The sequence below is a fragment of the Dendrobium catenatum genome, unplaced genomic scaffold (assembly GCF_001605985.2).
Source record: "Dendrobium catenatum unplaced genomic scaffold, ASM160598v2 fragScaff_scaffold_621, whole genome shotgun sequence".
NCBI classification, from domain to species: Eukaryota; Viridiplantae; Streptophyta; class Magnoliopsida; order Asparagales; family Orchidaceae; genus Dendrobium; species Dendrobium catenatum.
In genome coordinates, this window is record NW_021319083.1 from 2,442,365 (window position 1) to 2,457,397 (window position 15,033).

Here is a 15,033-nt window from a genome sequence, read left to right on the forward strand (position 1 = left end):
AGGAAGCTTCCTCTTGAACTGAAAATTATTGTCTGCTTTGCTATCTTTCTTGCATCGTACAAGCATCTGATAAAGAAATAGGAAAGCTTTAGCAATTTTCATTGCTCCAAATTACTTGGTGTTAATAAGTTGGACCTATATAAAGCCTCAAGACTCCATTCTTTTGCTTGTCATATGGAGCTACTGATTATTTCTCAAAATATCTGTCAACGAATTTGAGAAGGTTTGCAATATAAAGCGCATGAAACTTAGCTCTTGATCCATGAAATGCCTTGTGAGCTCTCATTGTAGGCAGAAGATTATTTAAGGATTGATATTCTTTGTTTGATAGGATTAATTCAGCTTGCTTGTTGCAAATCTAAACTCTTTTATTATGTGCTGATATATTTCTTTCCCCAAGAACTTATATAGGTTTTAGTTTTAGAATACTTAACGTTGGAAGAAAAAAAATATATTATTTATTGGTTGCAAGCTTAGGTTTTGTTTGGGATGGCTTTCTTACTATTTTCTAGTAAAAAACTTCTAGTTCAAAATATTTTTTACTAAAAAAATTATTTTAAAAAGAAGTTAAAAAGCTGCCCCAAATGACACCTTATACTCTAAGGGTAAAGGTCACATGGGTTCTGTTGTCATCTATTTTTACCCTAAATATTGTATTGTAAAATGATCCTGATATGAAATTTTTTACCTGTCCAGCCTTCTCCATCTTTAGTACTGTAATGCCACTAATGGGCTTATATGGAATCTTTTAATGAGTTTTTTTTTTTTTTTGGGACATTTAGGCCATTTAAGGCAAACACATACACAACGCATACACAAAGACTCGAATCCAAGACCTCTTAGTTGGAAGCATAAGCTCTCAACCAACAGGCCAAGGTGAGCTGTGTACTTTTCATGAGTAAGTAGTCCTCCTTTTGAAAAGAATTGCAGTATACAAAATACGTCGCTGATTATCATTTTCTAAATACTCTCTATGTAACACAAAGGTCTGTCCTAGCGATGAAAAACTACTAAAGTTCTAAGAGATAGAGGGTTGCTTGTAAACAATAACAATAAGTTCTGCAATTATGATTTCTTATAGTCGCTTACATATTTTCTTCTGCAACCTCTTCTCAATTTGGTTTGTTCACAAATTGGTTCTAATTAGAAACAAAATTTGTCTTGCTCCAGCACTTCAACTGATATTTCTACTTTTTGCCACACTTTGCTAGAGTTCGGCCTTTATAAAGGAAACCTGATTGTGAATCATTTTATTTCTTTTGCATTATTGTTTGACTTTGTAATGATGATGATCATACAGAGATACTTTTCACACAATCTTAGAAAGTAATTATTTTTTACTTTTAATTTTAGAGAAACGTACTCAAATGCAAATCTTATAGTGGTTTCTGGCCTTCTTTTAAATGTTTATCATATTCATGATGAAGTTAGCTTCCTTTTTAGAAAGTTATGATGCTACTAAGGCTTCGTTTCGGACAGCTTTTTTATTGCTTCAGAAGGCAATTTTTTAGTTAAAATTTTTTTAATTTTTGAACTAGAAAATTACTTTAAGAAACAGTAAAAAATCCGTCCCAAACGAAACATAACTTAGCAATTAGAACCACACTCTACTAAGTAGTATCCACCCACCCCTTCAATGACTTAATGATGAAATATTATAAACTCCACCTCACTCCTTACTCCCTCAAAAAAACTATTGAAAGCAACCATACTTGTAATAGTATTCGAATAATCTGCAATGGTACCAAGTAGTAAACTCCAAAACATCTACCACTTCCAGGAAAAGAGAAATTCATAAACTAGGCCTTAATATATATATCTTGAATTTGTGTTTCTTAAAAGCTTCTCACTTTAGTTTCTTAACATATTATTGAAAGCGACCATACTTTGTATTTCTGAAGATATAAACAAGTTTGTACTTCTTCGTAATCTACTGAAGTTCCCAAACTCCCCCTTTCTATTGTTCCTTGATCATTATTGTCAATTAGGATTTACTATTGCCCACAGATAATTCTGGATTCAACATAGGTGATTTGATGTCCTCTTAATTGGAGACCACCAATTGCTATGGAATAGGAACATTAATCAAGAATATATCATCAAAGATGAATCATTGTCCATGTATCTTCGAAGGATGAACCAAACACTTTGGATTCGTTTGAAATGGCTTTCTTTCTGCTTCTTAGAGCAGCTTTTGAGTACAAAAATTTATTAAAATAATGCTTTAAGAAGCAGAAAGAAAGCAGTCTCAAACGAAACGTTAGTTTAACAAAAGAGGGAACACTTAATTGTCTCAAAAATAAAATACAAAAGTTGATATAGTAAAAATTAGATCAAAAGTGTAGTAAGATAAAAAATATAAAATATAAAGAAATAAGATATTCATTATGATCAATCTATAATTCTAACGGTTCATTTCTTTCCAAGAGAATGAAAATGACTACAGTAATTAAAATATGAAATTTTCTAATATTATTTCTCAACTCTTCCATGTTATTTGATAAAGGTTTCATGCGAAAAAAAAAATAATATAAATATAATTCGCATAACTAATATATATATATGATGAAACAAAATTTCGAAAATAATATGAATTGTTCAAAATAATTTAAAATGAGTTGTTATGGTAAAGAAAAATAAAATAAAATTAAGTGGTGGATATATATATATATATAAACATTAATCATGAATATATCATCAAAGATGAATCATTGTCCATGTATCTTCGAAGGATGAACCAAATACTTTGGATTCGTTTGAAATGGCTTTCTTTCTGCTTCTTAAAGCAGCTTTGAGTACAAAAATTTATTAAAATGTTGCTTTAAGAAGTAGAAAAAAAATAGTCCCAAACGAAACGTTAGTTTAACAAAAGAGGGAACACTTTATCAAAAATAAAATACAAAATTTGATAAAGTAAAAATTAGATAAAAAGTGTAGTAAGATAAAAAATAAAAAAATATAAAGAAATAAGAGATTCATTATGATCAATCTATAATTCTAACTGTTTATTTCTTTCCAAGAGAATGAAAATGACTACAGTAAAATATGAAATTTTCTAATATTATTTTTTCTCAACTCTTCCATGCTATTTGATAAAGGTTTCATGTGAACAAAAAATAATATAAATATAAATCGCATAACTAATATATATATGATATGATGAAACAAAATTTCGAAAATAATATGAATTGATCAAAATAATTTAAAATGAGTTGTAATGGTAAAAAAAAAAAAATTAAGTGGTGGATAGATATATATTAATTTGGTATGCATCACCAATGGCTAGAAGATATAAAAAATTATAAAAAAATAAAAATAATTATGAAATGTAAATTATACACTCAAAAGCAAGCAAGAGCAACCTAGTAGTCAGTTCAGAAGAACAAAAATAGCTGGCCTTATCACATATAGCACATGCATTTGTTCTTGGAAAGGAACATCGCACGAAGTAACCTCAGAAGCCTTCCTGTTGAAGATGAATAATATGCTTTGCTACTCAAATAAATTACTGATCTCTATTGAATTTTAACTACGGTTTCTTTTTTTTTTTTTAGCAATGCTATATTGTCAAACTCATAGCATAAAAGATTAGCTAGTTGTGATCATGAGGGCATTTATCTCTAAGGGGCTCCTTGTTTAGATGTACTTAAAATAACAGTGTCAAACAAAATAAATATAATGTATTTATTTGTTTGGTTGTAAAATGAGTTCTAGAAAGATAATGATTATATTTCAAGTATTTTAAATTTACTATTTTTGTCATCTTTTTAATAATTTTTTTATAATCTTAGTCAATTCTATTTTGCATCATAGACAAAGACGAAAGAATGTCATGATTTATCAAATTCACCCATATTGGGCGATGAGAGCGAGGACAAAGGCATGAAAAATTCCTCAAATTTGGCGACATTGATCGAGGATTTTACATGAAGCAATCAACGCGAGCAATGCATTTCAAATTCACCCAAATTCGACGAATTGAAAAAATACATAAATAATTGAACTAAAATAAAATACTTTACATTTATTTTCCTGAGTTAAACATATACAATTTCAAAATATTTATATTTACTTCACACTCAAAATATAACCAAATAAATAGCCCCAAGTAGATTGCCTAACTTTCCCTCTTCTTCTATCTCAATTGCTTTTTTAGTGCAAGAATATCATTTTGTTAATCATAAGTTGAACATCACAGCATTTTTCATATTTTTTTTAACAGTGAGAAAAGAATTCTTTTATGCTTTTTTTTTTTCAGAGACTTATCTAGCATCTAGTGAAAAAGAAAATAATTTTTCTAATTTTAACGATAATGGACATGATTTTGACACAATATTTTTATTATATTTGAAGGACTTGAAATCAAATAATTTTGATTAGAAAACAACTTAAAAAAAAAAGACTTCTAATTATTATAAAATATATGATAAAATAATAAAATACTAAGATATTAATTTATATATAAGAAGTAACAGTATGTTTCTGTCTACTTCTCATGATTAAAAAATGTAAAAAATGCAAATTTATAGAATTCTTTTATGCTTTTTTTTTTCCCAAAAAATAAATAAATAAATGATGTTGTCTTTCATGGATAAAATAACCTGCGCCATGCATGCATTTCTTTTACCGCCATCATCGAACCTGCCCTGCATGCCTTGATGCGTTACAGAAGATGCAGTGATGAGAACAGAGAAACTGCCATAGATGAAGCTTCGTAGAAGGATCGTCCATTGGTTTCCTGCTCATCCTTCTCAATGCATCAAGTGACAGTTCACAGTCGATTACAGACTCCATACCATATTTTTATAATCTTTAATATAAGATAAGGCCATTGTACTCTTAAATCGAGGCATGCACACGTTGGTTGGCCATGACAAATGAGATTCTTCAGACCCCACCTTGATTTTCTCTCTCAATCATTTTCATCTCTCTCTCTCTCTAGAGATCTCTCTCTCTCTCTTTCTATCTCTTTCTGTTTTGGGTTTCATATAATAATGGAGGAGGCATTGAGATAGTTTGGGAAAAAAAAGGAACTATATAGAGGATGAGATGTAAGGCTTTGGGTGGCTCAATGAGTTGGATGAACAGAACACATGTTGTCATTTCTGTATGGTCGAGGACAGAGAAAAATATGTGCGCGGTCTTTCAGCAACAGAATCTGAAGAAATCAGAAAAGACACGCGACTATTCTACGGCGTCACTTTCCCCTTCCTTTCTTGACTCTATTATATAACGATATATATATAGCAAAATATCGATCAAAGTAAAGGAGATCTTCGGTTTTAGGACTAAGAAAAATAAAACGGGCAAAAGATGGAAAATCCAAAAAAAAAACAAGCAAATTTCATTAGCGTGGTCTTGAATTACAAATGGTCGTGCTTTCTCTAAATAGAGAAGATGTCACCGTAAAATAGAAATAAAAGGATATAACATATGATTACGAGATTCGCATTATTTCTGGAGGTCCAATAGAAAAGATGGATGGAGTCCTTTTGGATGTGTGGGAAAGATAGATCTTGGAACGCAAGTAACAAACAAATAGCATCATGTGATACCTGTTGGAATGAGAAGGCTTTTGATACAAGATAATATGAAAGAGGCCAGTAAGACTAAGAAGAAGATGAGAGAGGATGAACAAGGCTAGTTAGTCATTTTATTTCTCATTAATTTTTGCTTCATATAAACTCAAAAATCAGCACTACTATTTATACTAGTGGTATCCCATTAAAATTGTGCCAACATATTTCAATTTAATAGTTACAAATGACTTTCAAGAATACTCTCATATCCTTTATAATAAATGATATTAAATGCTATTTTAGACTTTTTCTAAGAATTACTCTAGAATATATTTCTATCTTCTGCTGCAATAGATTATTCCATAATATAAGTTTCAATCAACGGCCCAAAATACCAATGAAAAAAATTTAAGTTTAATTCTCAACACTCTTAAAATTAATTTTGCAACTTCAAGCTAATTTATCATCTTGATAAAGTCTTCATACTTACGTGGCTTTGTGAAGATGTCAACAATTTGATCTTGTGACTTCACATATTTTGCTTGTACTTCCTCCCTTGTAATGGATTCTCTTATATAGTGATAGCGTGTACCAGTGTGCTTTCTTCTATCATGAAAATTAGATTTTTGGCAAGTGTCGTTACAAACTTATTATCATTATGAATCTTGTTATTTCTTGTTATAGTAACTTAATTCTTTTAACATTGAATCTTGTTATTTCTCATTTCTATTAAGAACTTTACTAACAGCCATTTTTTGACTGATCACTTTGGGATTCATAATGAGGGCATTAGAATTAATAGGGATCTTGTTGTGAGGTGGGCTAAACCCTATGATCCTTATGTCAAACTGAATACTGACGGCTCTGTTAATGCTACTAAAGCTGGGATGGGTGGTATTACCAGAAATTCTCAAGGTAATCCCATTGCGGCTTTCTCTAGTCCTCTGCCTTCTTGTTTTGTTTTAACTTCTGAGCTGATGGGTATGTATCAAGGCTTTACAAGTTTGTTTGAGGACGGGTTTATAGAATGTTAACATTGAGGTTGATTCTACTCTTGTTATTCATATTATTTCTAATAATGATGTTTGTTTCCCTCAGGACTTTTACACTATCAGAAAAATTAGAATGGCACTCTCCTTGCTTAATTTTACTATCTCCCATATTTATCGTGAAGGTAATGCCTGCGCGGACTGGCTTGCTAATTTTGGTGCTTATAGTGATAATTTTCTGGAACATCCTATGTTTGATCTTCCATTTCCTTTAAAAGGCATGATTACTATTGATAACACTAGATTGCCTTACATTCGCCATAATTAATTTTACGTTTTTTGTTTACTTTCTAGGCTGTCTGGGTTGTTTGGTGGTCTGTGTGCTGGGTGTTTGCTGTTTCTGTTGGCTGGGGTGTTGGTCGCAGAACTGGAACATTGCTGGGGACCTACTGTCCTTCGACAGTTTTTTGTCTATCTGTTTCCATTGGGTTTTTATCTGGTGGAGCTGGATGTTCGCTGAGCCTATGAGGTTTATTTCTGTTAAAGGCGGGTTCATTACTACTTGCTACAATCTTATTTGGGGTATGTCTCTATTTTGGTGGAGAAGGGTGATCATTTTGTCGTGTTTATTTCACCGGTCGTAGTGGTTTTTTATTAAGTCTTATATTATTTCTGCGGATTGTTGGAGATTATATAGTCACTCGAGTTATAATTTCTATGAGAGTTTGGTCTTTATTATTACTGTCTGTCTTGGGTGGGAGGATAGGTGGAAGGAGAATTATCAGATCATCCTTTGCTGTGGCTGGAATTTGTTGGATCTATTTTTTGGTTATAATGTCAGATGCTCTTGCATCTGTAAGAGTATTTATCATTTAGTTTTGAATTACTATCTGGCTAACACATTTTTTGGAGAGTTTCTTGTAGGGTCTTTTCATCCTTATATTTCCGAATCTTCAATGCGTGCAAGGTACTCCTATTTTGGTTTTTGTATTTGCTCTTCTTTTTTCATCAACAATTTTGCAGGAAGATTGTGCTGAACGGCAATTATCTGCTCTTCCATTTTTGGATGCTGTCTACTCACAACCTGAGTCTTTATTTATGACTCTTTTGTAACTTAATTCTTTTAACATATTTTGAAGTCAAATTGCATGATAAGCATATAAGGTTGTAACTATACACTCTCCTTCACATATAGATAGAGTGACAATTGATTATTCTTTCACATACACTACATAAAAAACACCATTTTCTGGAGGTCATTTTCATAGGAAAATATGGCTAAAATCTTTCAGAAATAGTCGGAAATGCTAATTTCCGACGGATTTTTGACAGAAATTACTCTGACTGTAAAGCAAGCGTCAAAAAAGCCCTTTCAACATTAAATAATGCGCTGGAAAAATTTTCGATGGATTTCTGACGGAAAATTCGTCATAAATATATTTTCGGCGGATTATTTTTGCACTGAAAAATTAGGAAAAAAAATAAAAAAATATGTCAATCCGAGCAACCTGCCCCAATTACCCAGCCCGCTACCCTCAAGCCAGCCCACGTGCCTCAACTCAACCCGCCCCCCAACCAGCCAGCTCACGCGCCACACAACCCGCTTGGGTTCTGCCGACCCCACTGGCTCGCCCAGCCAGCGTGCCATGCGGGCGCCTGCGGCAGGTTTCAAACGCCAGTCATAAGGTGTTTGTTCCGCCCCAACCATTAGGCCAAAGAGGGAAAGATGCTCAAAAGTATACTTTTTTATATTTAAAGTAAAACGAAAAATTTTTAATCTAAAACAAAATTACTATTTATATTAAAATTAAAACTGATTAATTATAACATAATTAAAAAAATATATTATTATATTATAACATAATCATTGTCGTTATATTCTAAAATCCCAAAACCATTCATGAAGAGTAGAATAAGAGAAATTTAATTATATATTTAATATAATATAGGATTCTTTTGACAGTCTTTATGTGACTTATAGCTGAAGTCTCTGTATTGCGGCTGACAAGTCTGACAACATAAATAATACTAAACCTTGTGCATGTTAAGTAATGTAAACTCCCAACTTGACTCTTGAAAAATGTTGGGTCAATTTATTCCTCTTTATCAAGCTTTGATAGCTTGACTCAACATTTAATATGAGTATTTATATGTTTGAAATTATCTATCTTAAACTTCTTCATCATATCCTTTGCATAAATTTCATATGAGATAAATATTACATCATTCATTTGATTGACTTCAATACCCTGGTAATAAGCCATGAGCCAAATGTTAGTCATCTCAACTTTCTTAGTCATTGGTTTTTTTTTAATTCTTAAAACATCATTGATCAAGTCATCAAATTACAAGAAAATAATAAAAACAGCTTTATTCTTATTTTTGTTAAACAAAAAAGCATTCTCATAAGGCCATTTTATAAAGCTTCTCTTGCAAGTACTCATCTATCCAACTATTTCATGCTCTTAAGTGCTTGTTTTAACGGTTGTTAAATATAGACTTCTTCCTCATGAATTTCATTAAAAAATATAGATTTTACATCCATTTGATGTATCCTTCATTTATTTTAAGCTGCTAAAAATGATTAGTCTAATTATTTCTAAATAAGCAATAGGAGAAAATACACCACTATAGTTGATGCCAACTCTTTGTCTGTATCCTTTTGCAACTAATCTTATCTTGTATCTTTGAATTTCTCCTTTAGCATTACTTTTACTTTGTATACCCATTTCATGCCGATTACCTTGTGTCCCTAGGGAAGTGAAGTTTTTTCTTTTTTTGGAAAAACCCCACCGACGGGCTTAAGTGAAGTAATTAGTTCCCATGTATAGTTCTTCTCGATTGCCTTGATTTATTTATCCATAACATCCTTCCACTCTTTGCTTTGTATTAATTCTTAAAAACCCATGGGCTCGCAATAAAAAAAGAGTAAGATTATCTTGATTCTCTATTACATCATATAGATCTCGTAAGGTCTTGAATCGTAGTACCATTTCACATAAAGTTTCTTGATTATCAGTAGTTGGTGTTAGTAGTGGGAAATGAGCTCCTCTTTTACTTACTATCTTTGTTATTCCATATCTTCTTCTTTTTCATCAAATGTGTAATATTTATCATGTGATCCCTAATCACATTCTCCATCTTCATCAAATATGCAATCTTAGCTAATAATTATATTTCCAACATTTGGATTATATAGCTTGTATCCTTTTAAGTTGTTGTCATAGCCGATGAAAATAAACTTTTCTCTTTTATTAGCTAACTTAATTATTTTTATATCAGGTACATGCACATGAGATATGCAAATAAGATATGTTGAGTTTCTTTCGCTCCATGCTTCTTATTGGTAGATGGTTAGCCAAATAAATGCATACGAGACTGCTTTTGCCAAAAATTTCTTTGGTAACCTCTTGCTTTTAAGCATATTCCTCTACATATCAATGATTGTTATGTTCTTCCTTTCTACTACTCAATTTTATTGAGGGAATCAAGAAACAATTAGAAATCAATGTATCACATTAGCTTTAGAAAAATCATGAAATTCTTTTGAAGTGGATTCACCTCCTCGATCAAATCACATAACTTTGATCTTGAGTCCACTTTAATTTTTTCTCAATAACAGCCTTAAATTTCTTGAATACTTCAAAGACATCTAATTTTTAATTCAAGAAATACACTTGGCTTTATTGGTCCACAAATATTAGTATGTATGAGCTCTAATAGCTTTTGAACACTTACACTTAATTTTTTTGGAAAGTTTTTTTTTTTCTTAAATGCTTCCCAAGTAGACATGCTTCAAATAATTGATCTGCGAGTTTGATGCAAAGAAGACCTCTCACAATCTCTTTCTTTGAAAACAGCTCCAGTACTCGTCCAAAGTTTAGATGCCCAACTAAAGGTGCCATAATCAAGAAATATCTTTATAACAAAGCTTTGAGGCACTTGCCAACATCATTTTGAATAGTTAGGAAGAACATTCTTTTTATTTATATTGGTACCTTTGCAATCAAATTGCCAATATTATCTCTTAAGAAGAGAAAACTATATGTTAAATTAATATCATATCCCTTTCTCCAAAGGTTATCCTAAACATAACATATTACTCTTCATATTTGACACAAAATAAATATTGAAAATGAATTGGTACTTCTAGTTTTGTTTTAAGCGAATTAGGATGTTACCTTGACATTTGACTTTCATTTTTGAATCATCTTTGAAAGACATATTGTCATCCACCGATTCATCAAGCTCCACAAGCATGCTTCTTTTCCACACATTTGATAACTTGCTTCAGTGTCTATGTACCGTGTTCCATTTTCATATCTTTCATTATTTTTATAGGCTAGTAGTAAGGTGCCATCTTCTTATCTTCTTTCTTCCATATTGTTGATTCTTTCATGAACTTTATATTTGAATGTTCAATATTCTTTAATATAATGCCCAAATTTATCATGGTTGTAGCACTTAACTTGAGATTTATCATACATCAAGTTTGAGTGTCCTCTACCATACCATCTTATTCCTTTTTTTTTTCTTTCTTGATTATAATAATAATTATTATTGTTGTTAAAATCTCTTATTCATTTGCATGACCTCATCCTTGTCCACAACTTCTTCCACAATGACTTTTATTATTATTGTTGAATCTTTCCTCTTTCTTAGTTGACTTCAGATCTAAGCTTGAGGAGTTGTTTAGTAATCCCTTCATCCATCTTCATTCTTTCTTCATGACTTGCAATGAATGCAAGAGTTGCTCTATTGTCATCTCTTATAAATCCTTAGCCTCCACATTAAAATTATGATACTAGTAAATGTCAATTTTAAAGATTGGAGAATCTTCTCAATGATAATCACATCTTTTAACTTCTCACCATTTTTTTTAAGTTGATTAGAAATGAAAAAGACTCTAGAAAAGTAATCAAAGACCATATGATTATCTTTTATATGCAAGGTATCAACTTATCTTATTAATGTTTGAAGTCATACATTTTTAAACTTCTATTCTCCCTTGTATGAGACTTGGAGCTTCTCCCAAGCTTACTTGGCTTATGTAGCACTTGAGATTTTCTCAATCATGACATAATTCTTGATAGATGAGGAAGAAAGCCTTATTGTCTCTCTTTCTTGAATCTCCTAAGTCATCCTTCTGTGTTAAGAATATAATTGACTCATCACTTGGCTCATTACAGGCTTTCTATGTAATCTCTCAAATGTCATGCACTCCAAGAAGTGCCTTCATCTTAATACTCCAATTATTATAATCTATTGTCTTAATCATTGGGACCTGGAAGGAAGCCCCACATCTCCATTTGTCATCTCTAGAAAAAATCTTAGCACTGATACCACTTTGTCGGAATCAGAAGACTTTTGGAATAGAAGAAGGCTAAATAGAAAAGCAATTTTGAAAGAGGCTAGTAAGGCTAAGAAGAAGATGATAGAGGATAAAAGAGACTAGTAATTTTATTTCATTCAAACTTAAAGGTATCACCACTATTTATATCTGTAGTATCCTATTAGGATTGTGGCGCCAACATATTTCAATCTAATAGTTACAAATGACTCTCTAGAATACTCTCCTGTCTTTTATCACAAATGACATTAAATGTTATTTTAGACTTTTCTAAGAATTACTCTAGAATAAGTTTCTAGCTTCTCCTACAATAGATTATTATAGAATATGGGCTTCAATCAAAAGCACATAATAACAATGAGCTAAACTTAAGTATACTTTTCAACAATACTAAGATCTCTAAAATTCTTCCTATATCTGAGAGTTCTCATATTCTTTGATCTAGCATGATTTCCTCTAGTGAATGTAACCACATAGTTGCCTCAAGCCACATTCACTAATATCGTCTCACTCATAACTTAGCTTAAGGCCACACATGCATAGCCCTCCGTAGGAGGACTATACTTCTTGCCTTTTGTTTCTTTTATAATAATATATACAAATAAAATACAATGATAAATCTAATTAGGGAGTTATAAGACTTATAAGCATATTATAAGTTTTATTTCAACCATACTAAGAATTTGTTTATAGTATAAACACTGAAAGCTACACAAATTACTTATCGATCTACTATATGTTTGATCGAGTAAAGATACAATGGAAATAAGAGAACAATTGATAATTTAAGCACAAGCATAAATATAATCCCTAAATAATGACATGACATCATACTAATTATTATTTAACTACTAAGAAATTTTATCACAAGCAATTACAAAAATATGGGTGCAAAAAATATCTAACTATAAAATATTGAGACAAAATTGATATTTATATGATTTTATCAACTCAAAGATTTACATCAACAATCAAGAAAAACTCGAACAACTAAATTCTCACATTTTGACTAAAAAAAATATTTTTACATAATTATTAATATTTAATGTTAGTTTAACTGTTTCAAAAGAGTCCTTATTATGACATTTTAACTTTCGCAAGTAATTAATATTACTTAGATGCAATATTGTCTTATCTCGCTACTCAAATTAGGGCATTAATCATTTTTAATATGTTTTCTCGCTAGTGCTTGGAATCATCCTATGTTGCAAGGGCCTCCACATGAAAGTGTACTACAAGGACCCAGTATAGAGGATGTGGTGGCTCTACTTGAGCATAACTTAAGCTACATGGGTTTATCAACTAGCTAGAACTCACCCCTACATTTTATCATCATCTAGGGAAATGTCTAGGTTCCTTCCTTTGCATTCCCCATCACTTCCCTCCTTTTTTTTTTTGAAATCTTATTTCATAAACAAAAGAATCAAATGAAATAAATAAAAGAGAATGGAACATTATTTGTTCTATGAGAATGGACCATAATGACACCATTAAATCTACTATTAGGTGGATTCACTAATATATTTCAAAGAAAGGGCTCAAAAGATGAAAGAACAAACTTTAGAATACAATTACAACATAAAATTTAACACTTTTCGTAGAAGCAATAATAGATTAAGATATGTAAGCTTTTTGAATCGGATCAACAAAAGCATTAAAAAGAGCAATATCTACAATTTGATAACTTCATGAATGAGAAATTATATCAAAGAACCATTCTTCAAAAAGTACTAACATAAGAAACTCTTTTTCATTTATAATGAGATACTCGACAATGAGAAAATTTGAGATCTAATACATCAATGAGAGCACCTACAAATATACAAACTAAAACGTTAGGGGATATCTTTGTGATTGATGGAACACACCAGCACTTCTAGAAATACACATAAAAAAGGTGGCCTGTTGGAGGTTGAAAAGTAAGATGAGGCCATCATCCCAAATTAATAAGAGGTCATAGAAAAGTAAGATAAGACCATCATCCCAAATGGAAAGAAAGGATCTTGACCATTACAAGCGAAGCAGAGTGGGAATCCCAATTGAGGAGGTCCACAACAATAATTTTAGGGCAAGACACGCTTAGGAAAGGATTGACCAACATTCATGAATAATGTATATAAAAGACACTATTATGAAAAGATCTTGGCAAGTTATTAGATGATATCATATGAGATTTATTATTAACAAAACAAAAATTAATATACACATCAATGCATGTTAAAATCTCTCCTTATTTGACATGATAAAAAAGTTTGGTATGAAGGAATAAATATAATAAAATTTTAATTTTTCTCTCCTATTCCCTATCACTTTTGTGGACAATAAGCCGTCTAGTGTCCATGCTATCCACATCTTAAATAATGCTCAATCATCAAAAAATAATATCTAGTAAGTCTCTTGCCACATCGTGAACACTCTGATACTCTTCCCACACTCGTCTGAATTCCTTTCCTTATGCCAGAATATTTACTTCTCTTTTCATTACAATCTCTTCTGGTCATTCATCTCCTAATCTCTTCTTGCACATATCCTATCTAAATAATGGTGTAGCTAAATTATTTTCCACAAATCTTAATCTCTCAACCATATCTAAAAACTACTGAATTCTTAATGGTACAATGGTGTCTCAATTCATTATTCAATCCTCTAAAAAATATGTAACATTTTTCTTCCACTATGTTAAATAACTATGGAGCATACGTTACAAGTGTAGTAAATTCATCTTCATATTGCATCATTGTCTTTTATTCCTGCTCCAATCTCATAAAAGCCTACTGCATTTGTTGTTAGGTTGATGCATGGAGGTACAAACTAATTTCTAAAAAATGAACAAATTGTGCAGATGTAATCTTTACATTTATCTTTCCCAAGAATTTCTCTTGTATCTATTTTATCCACCATCTTTCTGCTTCACACTCAAATAACAATATTACTAGTGACACTTTTCTGCTCTTAGGTTACTACATGCTGCCAAATATTTTATGTATTCCTAACAACTAGTCTTATGCTACCTGGGGTACTATTGCTCCTTTAAACAATGACAACTTCATTTTATAAAACATCTATAAATGTCTATCATCTTTTGGTTCCCTATGTCTAATCCAGTTATTTTGTGCATCACTCAATAGCTATGTTACTATCACTACAGGAAAAACAGCTCTTACCGGCGGCCATA